Raw genomic sequence first — 8,193 nt, forward strand, 5'->3', positions numbered from 1 at the left:
CAATAATGTTACCCCTGAAATGACTCTTTGAAATACCATGACCTCTGGGGTATGGTCATGCATCTCTCCCAATTAAAACTAACACTTCTGTGGGGGGAGTTTCTCAAATATATGCTTCCACAGCTCCTTTTACAGCCCTCCTCAAAGCCCCAACCCCACCCAGTTCTACACCTTGCTCTTTTCCCTTGTCCACACCTCACTGGCAGTTTCTGCCTGTAACTTATTTCCAAAGCTCGTCTTCTTTATGTTCACATGGTCACCTAAAACTCATGTGGAATTGATGCATGGAATAAACATTAACATAAAAACATGCCTGGAACATAGTTGAATGCACTTCAAATTCAACATATCTAAAATAAACCCCACCTATTATCTTTCTCATTCTCTATCTCCAAAATACACCTGTTGACTTTTCTGTTACTATTAATGACACCACTCTTCTCCTAGTCTCTCAAACTAGAAAAATGGAAGCAAATTTCTCCTTCCGTTCCTATGAGGAACAAAAGCTAAATAAAACCTCTGTCATTAACTTTTCCTTCAAATTTCCTCTTGCATCTGCTCTTTCCTTTCCATTTTCACCCCCATCCCACTGGTTCAGACAAGTATCTTCTCATGTCTGAACTATCTCAGGCACCACCCAATTTGCTACCTAAGATGGTCTCCCAACCATTAGCCTTTCCCTATTCTAATCAACTCTACACACACTATAAGAGACTTACCATCCTCAATAACCTCATACACCTTGTCCCTCCCCTATTCTAGAACTTTTAATGGGTCTATGTTGCCTCTGAATTAAAAATCCAAATTCCCTAACTAGGCATATGAGTCTCCATCTGCCTTCCAGTGAACCTTTCATTCACCAAGTCTCGGTGAGTAATGGGAAAGGTCGGACAAACTGGAATTCTTACACACTGTTGGAATGTGAAATTATATAACCACTTAGAAAAATAGTTTGGTAGGTTCTTAAAAATTGAACATTCTCATACTATAATGATCCAGCCATTCCATTCCTCATTATTTATCTCCCCCAAAATGGAAGCACAGGTCCACACAAAGATTTAGGTTTTTTGGTTTGTTTGTTTGTTTGTTTGTTTGTTTGTTTGAAGATTTCATTTATCTATTTGTGAGAGACACACAGAGAGAGGCAGAGAGAGAAACAGTCTCTATTCTCCCTTCCCCTCGTATAAGTCCTAAGGAAAGTTTTCCCTTAAGTACATGACGATATTTTAAACTTTTGAAGGAAAGTGAAACTGCTGAGACCAGCATTTCTATATTAATTTATTTAGTAATTCAGCAAATACTTATGGAAAGCCCACTTTGTGCCAGATTGTGTGTCTCATGCTGCTGCTGCTGTTAACAATCATGACTGGTGTTCACTGAAAGTGTACTGCCAATATCAGGGATGGATAATCCTAATTCTCTTAATAATCCTATTAAGTAGGTCTTATTAACATCTCAGCTTGTAGTTGAAGTAACTGAGGCTTAGAAGAATTAAGAACCATGTCCAAGGTCACACAGCTAGTAAATAGGAGAGGTAGGGATTTTTGATCTGGTAGTTTGATTCTCATCCTATTCTTTGAGATGTCATATTTCCTCTCTGTAATACTATCAAATACTGACCTAAGGCTTATTGTGTTCCAGGCAAAACACTTTGACATATATTCTCTTTTGTCTCAACATTTCTGTCAGTAGACATCATCATTATTATATTATTGTCCCTTATTTTATGCTTAAGAAAACAAAAGCAAAAAAACAAAAACACAAAAACCTCCAGGGCTATCCCTGGAGTTAAGATATGAACCCAGAAACACGCATATGCACTTAAATACCATTCTCTAATAAATAGAAATAGTTCATGTTTTCAGGAAGTTAATGGTAAGTACAGTTTACATATAGATATGCAAATTAAAAAACCCAATGTGCAGACAGTTGCCTCAGTGGAGGGGTAGACAAATATTTTGTAAAATGTTAATTTTAGCCTCATGCTCTAATAGCCACCCCTGCCATGTTTCATCAACAAAAAGCTTTTACATATTCCCCTTTCATTAGCTCTATGGTTACCCCACTCTCTGCTTCCTATCCTTTACTTAAAAACTTTGGTAGCTTTTGGCTTAATGTCTCTGATTTCTCTCCTTTGGCTTGTACCCCAAATTTTCCCCTTGCCTGCCTCTTAACTATCTGCTGGCTCATATGTACCTGCAGCAACTTTTCCCATTCCACTTTGATGTCTCTCCTGGACGCATGCTTTAGTCCACCCCTGTGCCACAGTCCTCTCCTTGGATGGAGCACTCTGCCCTGAGCTGGCAATTTGAGTGGCTTCTTTGAGGGACCTCTGGCTACTCAAAGTGTGGTTAGTATGGCAACATGGGTATCACCTGGGAGCTTGTAAGAAGTATAGAATCTGCTGAGTGAAGTAAGTCAGTCGGAGAAGGACAAACATTATATGTTCTCATTCATTTGTGGAATATAAATAATAGTGAAAGGGAATATAAGGGAAGGGAGAAGAAATGTGTGGGAAATATCAGAAAGGGAGACAGAACGTAAAGACTGCTAACTCTGGGAAACAAACTAGGGGTGGTAGAAGGGGAGGAGGGCGGGGGGTGGGAGTGAATGGGTGACAGGCACTGGGGGTTATTCTGTATGTTAGTAAATTGAACACCAATAAAAAATAAATTAAAAAAAAAAGAAGTATAGAATCTTTGGCTCCATTCTATATCTACTAAATCTGCCTGAATCTTATTAAGACCCTGGGTGACCAAGAACTCCCTGGATGCTTACTGTCAGTGAAGCTCTCACAATGGAAATAGTATCTTGATGATACCAGGGGGAATGAGTAGGGGTTTTCCAGGGACAGGGAGGGGGAGGTTGTATGGTTCTCCAGTGAGACAGAATCAGTAGGAGATGTATGTGAAGAGATTTATATATTGGTTATATGATTTTGGAGGCTGGGAAATCCCACAATCAGCCATCTGCAAACTGGAGACCCAGGAAAGCCGGTGGTGTAGTTAGAAGGCCTGAGAGTTGGAGAGCTGACAGCAAAAGTTCTAGTCTGGATCTAAAAGCCTGAGAACCAAAAGTGCCAATGGCAAGAGAAGATTAATGTCCTAGCCCAGTTGTCAGGCAGAATTAATTCAACCTTCTTTTACCTTTTTGTTCTATTTAGGCTCTCAATGGATTGAATGATGCCCACCCACAGTGGGAAGGGCCTTCTGTTTTACTAAGTCTACTGATTCAAATGCTGATCTTTTCTGGAACACCTTCACAGACACATCCACAAATACTGTTTAATCAGCTGCCTGGGTATCTTGTGGCCCATTCAAGCCAACATGTAAAATTAACCATCACACTATCCCATGCTGAGAAGACAGCATGTGCAGTGGCAATAATTGGGGAATTACTAGTTCATTTTTTTCTAGATCATAATATGTGAAAAAGAGAGGCGGGTACCATGTTTTTAAAACATGGTTATAAATTCTTTGTCATTCCTTCCCTCAAGGTTCTCTTGCAGTGGGTGGGCTTGTTACTACTTTGTGCAATAGAGTATAGCAGAGATGTTACTATCTGATTTCCAAGAGTAGGTCAAAAAGGCAGCTTTTACATACTTATGAAACTCTGAGGTGCCATGTAAGTTGGTTGAATAACCTGAGGCTGTTGTGCTCATATGCATTAGGATTTATTCAATTTTTAAGTTAGGGAAATATGGTATTCTCAAGACCATTGACAAGGTAACTTAAATAGCTCATCACAATATGTTTGAAGAAAAGTAATAAGTTTTCAGCAAGGGAAGTGTTATTTGGAATGGAGACAATAAATGTGAAAACTACTACCTAGGAAGAAAAATTTGAAGTTGGTTGATTAGATGTAAGGAAGAGGCAATTATTATCTCATTTGGAAGGTTGTGTTACTGGTTTTGCCATTTTAAAAAATAGGAGTGTAGAGAGAAAAGGAGATGCTTTGTTGGAGGAATATGAATGGAGTTGAATGTACGTCTCAGGACATATCCAGCTAGAGATTTACAGACAGCATTTGGGTTTAGATTGGTACTAATTAGTGTAGTAGGTCAGAATCTTAACTGTACTCTTCACCCAGGCCAATGCTTTTTATTTTATTTTTTAATTTTTTTTTTAATATTTATTTATTCATGAGAGAGGCAGAGGCATAGGCAGAGGGAGAAGCAGGCTCCACCCAGGGAGCCCGATGTGGGACTCAATCCCAGGACTCTAGGATCATGCCCTGGGCAGAAGGCGGCGCTAAACCACTGAGCCACCCAGGGATTCCCCCCCACCCTTTTTTTAAAGACATATTTATTCAACATCATGATCAGACTATTACATTTAGCCACCAACAGCATGGGTGCAAAAAAACAAACCTACATTAAAACCTCTTGTTGGGGGATCCCTGGGTGGCACAGCGGTTTGGCGCCTGCCTTTGGCCCAGGGCGCGATCCTGGAGACCCGGGATCGAATTCCGCGTCGGGCTCCCGGTGCGTGGAGCCTGCTTCTCCCTCTGCCTGTGTCTCTGCCTCTCTCTCTCTCTCTCTCTCTCTCTGTGACTATCATAAATAAATAAAAATTAAAAAAAAATACTTAAAAAAAAAAACCTCTTGGAATGCTTTACACTTTCTACAGAACAGAAACTAAAATAACCTGTTACACAATTAGTCACAAATACAGACCTTGAGTTTTTTGTCCATACATGAGTATTGTCTAAAACATGTCTTCTTTGTAGCAGCTAGGCCCACCACTGCCACCACTGTGCTTGGCTGAGTTCACAAATCTGTTGTAACCTATAGCTTCCCTGTCACTTCTCTGGCTCTCCTCTCCTGCTAAGCTTTGTTTCCCGGCAGTAATTAAAGCCTTCTGCCACTGCCATAGCTGCTGCTGCTGGAACCGCCATAGCCACCTTGGTTTCGTGGTTTGGCAAAGTATTGGCCTCCACCACCATAGGGGCCAGAGCTTGTGCCTCCAAAATTTCCTCCTTTTATGGGTCCAAAATTTGAGGACTGATTGTTGTAATTGCCAAAATCGTTACAGCTTCCGCCACCTCCAAAGTTGCTTCCATCATTACCAAATCTGTTATAGCCATCCCCACTGCCACCGTATCCACCACCACCTCGACTGCCATCAAAGCCACCTTGACCACTGAAGTTCCCTCCACTACCAAAGTTGTCATTCCCACCAAAAGTTTCTTACCACCACCACCACCACCACCACCACCACCAAAGTTTCTTTCCAGAACCACCTTGGCCTCTTTGGCTGAAGCACTAGCCATCTCTTGCTTCGATAGGGCTTTCCTTACTTCACAGTTGTGGCCATTCATAGTATGGTATTTTTGAATGACAATCTTGTCTACAGAGTCGTGGTCATCAAAGGTCACAAAAGCGAAACCTCTCTTTTTGCCACTGCCTCGGTCAGTCATGATCTCAATTACTTCAATTTTTCCATACTGTTCAAAATAATCTCTTAGATGATATTCTTCAGTGTTGTTGTCGTCTTCTTCTTCTTCTTCTTCTTCTTCTTCTTCTTCTTCTTCTTCTTTTTTAAAGATTTTATTTATTTATTTATTTATTTATTTATTTATTTATTTATTTATTCATTCACGAGAGACACACAGAGGCAGAGACACAGGCAGAGGGAGAGGCAGGCTCCATGCAGGGAGCCCGATGTGGGACTCCACCCTAGGTCTCCAGGATCAGGCCCTGGGCTGAGGGCAGCGCTAAACCGCTGAGCCATCTGGGCTGCCCTCTTCAGTGTCTTCTTTAATGCCATCAGCAAAAATCTTTTTCATAGTTAAGTGGGCACCAGGTCTTTGAGAATCTTCTCTTGAGACAGCCCTCTTTGGTTCCACAACTCTTCATCCACCTTGTGTGGCCTTGCATTTGTGGCTGCATCCACCTCTTCCATGGTGGCATACGTGACAAACCCAAAGCCTCTGGAGCGCTTGGTGTTTGGATCTCTCATTTCCACACAGTCTGTAAGCATTCCCAATTGCTCAAAATGGCTCCTCAGACTTTCATTGGTTGTTTCAAAGCTCAAACCTCCAATGAAGAGTTTCTGCAGCTGCTCAGGATCTTTGGGAGACTCTGACCTAGACATGACAGCAGTAGGAGGGGAGACTTTAACGATGCTTACTCAGCGGTGTCCAGGGGCAGAAAGCCAGGCCAATTCTGAATAATTGGTGGTAGCTGTGTAGAAGACTGAGTTGAGGACAGTCTGGGTGGTGGTTTAGCACCGCCTTCAGCCCAGGGCATGATCCTGGAGACTCAGGATGAGTCCGATGTCAGGTTCCCAGCATGGGGCCTGCTTCTTCCCGTGCCTGTGTCTCTGCCTCTGTGTGTGTGTGTGTGTGTCTCTTGTGAATAAATAAATAAAATCTTAAAAAAAAAAAAGACTGAGGATTTTGAGACTGGTCTTGGCTTGACTGGGAGAAAAGGCATCATCAGTAATTGATGTTTACTTAGAATAATGCCAAGGAGAGTGATCTTTTGCCTAATGTGTATTTGCCACTAAATGGTAATGGTAGGAAATGTCAAGATGTTATGGTGTCGAGAGGTACTGATAATCTTTATCTCTTTTGAAACCTGCCCACAGTTTGTTGAATTAAATAAAGTCTGATAAAAATAATCATTTAAGCCACCATTATTTGTGGCATGATGTTCTGTAGGGACCGACCCACTATGATCCTGGACCTATAAATGCTGACAGTGGTGTGGGAGTATCTTTGGCTTCCTGCTAAGTAAAAGTGATGGTAAGAAGTAGAGTCATGGAATTATAGAATTGGAAAGAAACTTGGAGTTTGGTTTTTCCAGCCCTCTTATTTTACTATGAGGTAGATTGAAGCTTGAGAAGATGTGTCTTGCCTAAGATCACTTAGCTTTATAACCTCTGCAATTGCTTTGAAATCTGTACAATAAATTTTTCCTCTTAGGACACAGCCAGTACTGGAAGCTAACCTAATTGCACAGTGATGACATTGGCTTATGATAAACTGGATCAATTGCACATCAGATAGAAACTACTATGTAACTGCCCGAGGTGAAGCAAGGATTCTTCCCACATTGAGAATATCTGTTCCCACCCATGGCTATCAGAAGCTGGTCTGCTGCTGGCTGTGGAGCCCAGGAGATACCTTCAAATTTTCAGAGAAGGATAATAGATGGTTGGGAGAGTTTCCAGAATGGCGGTCTCTGTAACATCTGTAGCCTCAGAACTTACGAAGAGCAAGCACAAAATGTGTTTTTGCAAATGTTTTTCATGGATTTACGACCTAAGCTGTTTAACAGATTGTCTTGCTTAAAAAATATGACTAGTTTTAGCTGACAAGTTGGATTTTATGAACTGATTGATCCCAGCTGCCAATTGTCAAGGCCAGAGGATATTCCAAATTGGCAGTCCCTGAAGACCTTGAGTTGATTGGTTTAGAGTGGGGAAAGGAAGATTTGGGGGTGGATAAAATAGACTTTTATAAAGCTAATATGATTTTAAAAGTATTTGAAGTACAAATATCTTTTAGAACATACAAAAAATCATAGTAGTCCAAACTTTATTCTTCTTTGCGAGTTGTTGTAATGCTTTCTAGGGTTAGGTGCCCTTGTTTCTTATATTTTCTAATAGTAAAACCATACTCAAATTTACATAGTGTAGAGGATATATATATATATTGACTGCTGCAAAGTTTGAACTATGTGCTTTCTTAAGAAGGAAGCTATGTTTTGAATTCATGAAAGTATTTTCCTATTTTGCCCCAAACACTAAGCATCTATGTCCCAAAGACATGGTAGGAACTTTTATGTAGATAGATTCTTGAGTGGAAAATGAAGCAGTTGTTTGAAATTCAATTTTTAAATTTTATTTTGAGATCTAAGTCCATATTTGAGCATATTACTAACAATACTAATAATGGTATTGATACCCCTACTTATTTTAACTTTTATGCCTTATCTCCCATGATTGGCACCTATCTTATCCAGTTGTAAATACAAAATGGGCTAACCCAAGCAAAGTGTTTAAAATAGTGTTTGTTACATAATTAATGCTTGATCGGTGCTATTATTATTACAAATCATAACACTGGGGAAAATGTTACAAATGCCATTGGTCAAGTATGTGATAAGCCTCTCAATTAATGGCTAAAGTGCAGCTTAGCTAAAAACATCAATGATTGCTCTTTAGAGGATTACATGCTTAATCCTTT

At 40.4% G+C, this 8,193-nt stretch overlaps 1 pseudogene; it reads right to left on the bottom strand.

The window, feature by feature from the left end:
* Window positions 1-4,766: 4,766 nt before the first annotated feature.
* On the bottom strand, window positions 4,767-6,095 carry LOC140612053 (heterogeneous nuclear ribonucleoprotein A1-like; annotated as a pseudogene).
* Between the last annotated feature and the right edge of the window lie 2,098 nt (window positions 6,096-8,193).

The sequence above is a fragment of the Canis lupus genome, chromosome 20 (genome assembly GCF_048164855.1).
Source record: "Canis lupus baileyi chromosome 20, mCanLup2.hap1, whole genome shotgun sequence".
Lineage (NCBI taxonomy): Eukaryota > Metazoa > Chordata > Mammalia > Carnivora > Canidae > Canis > Canis lupus.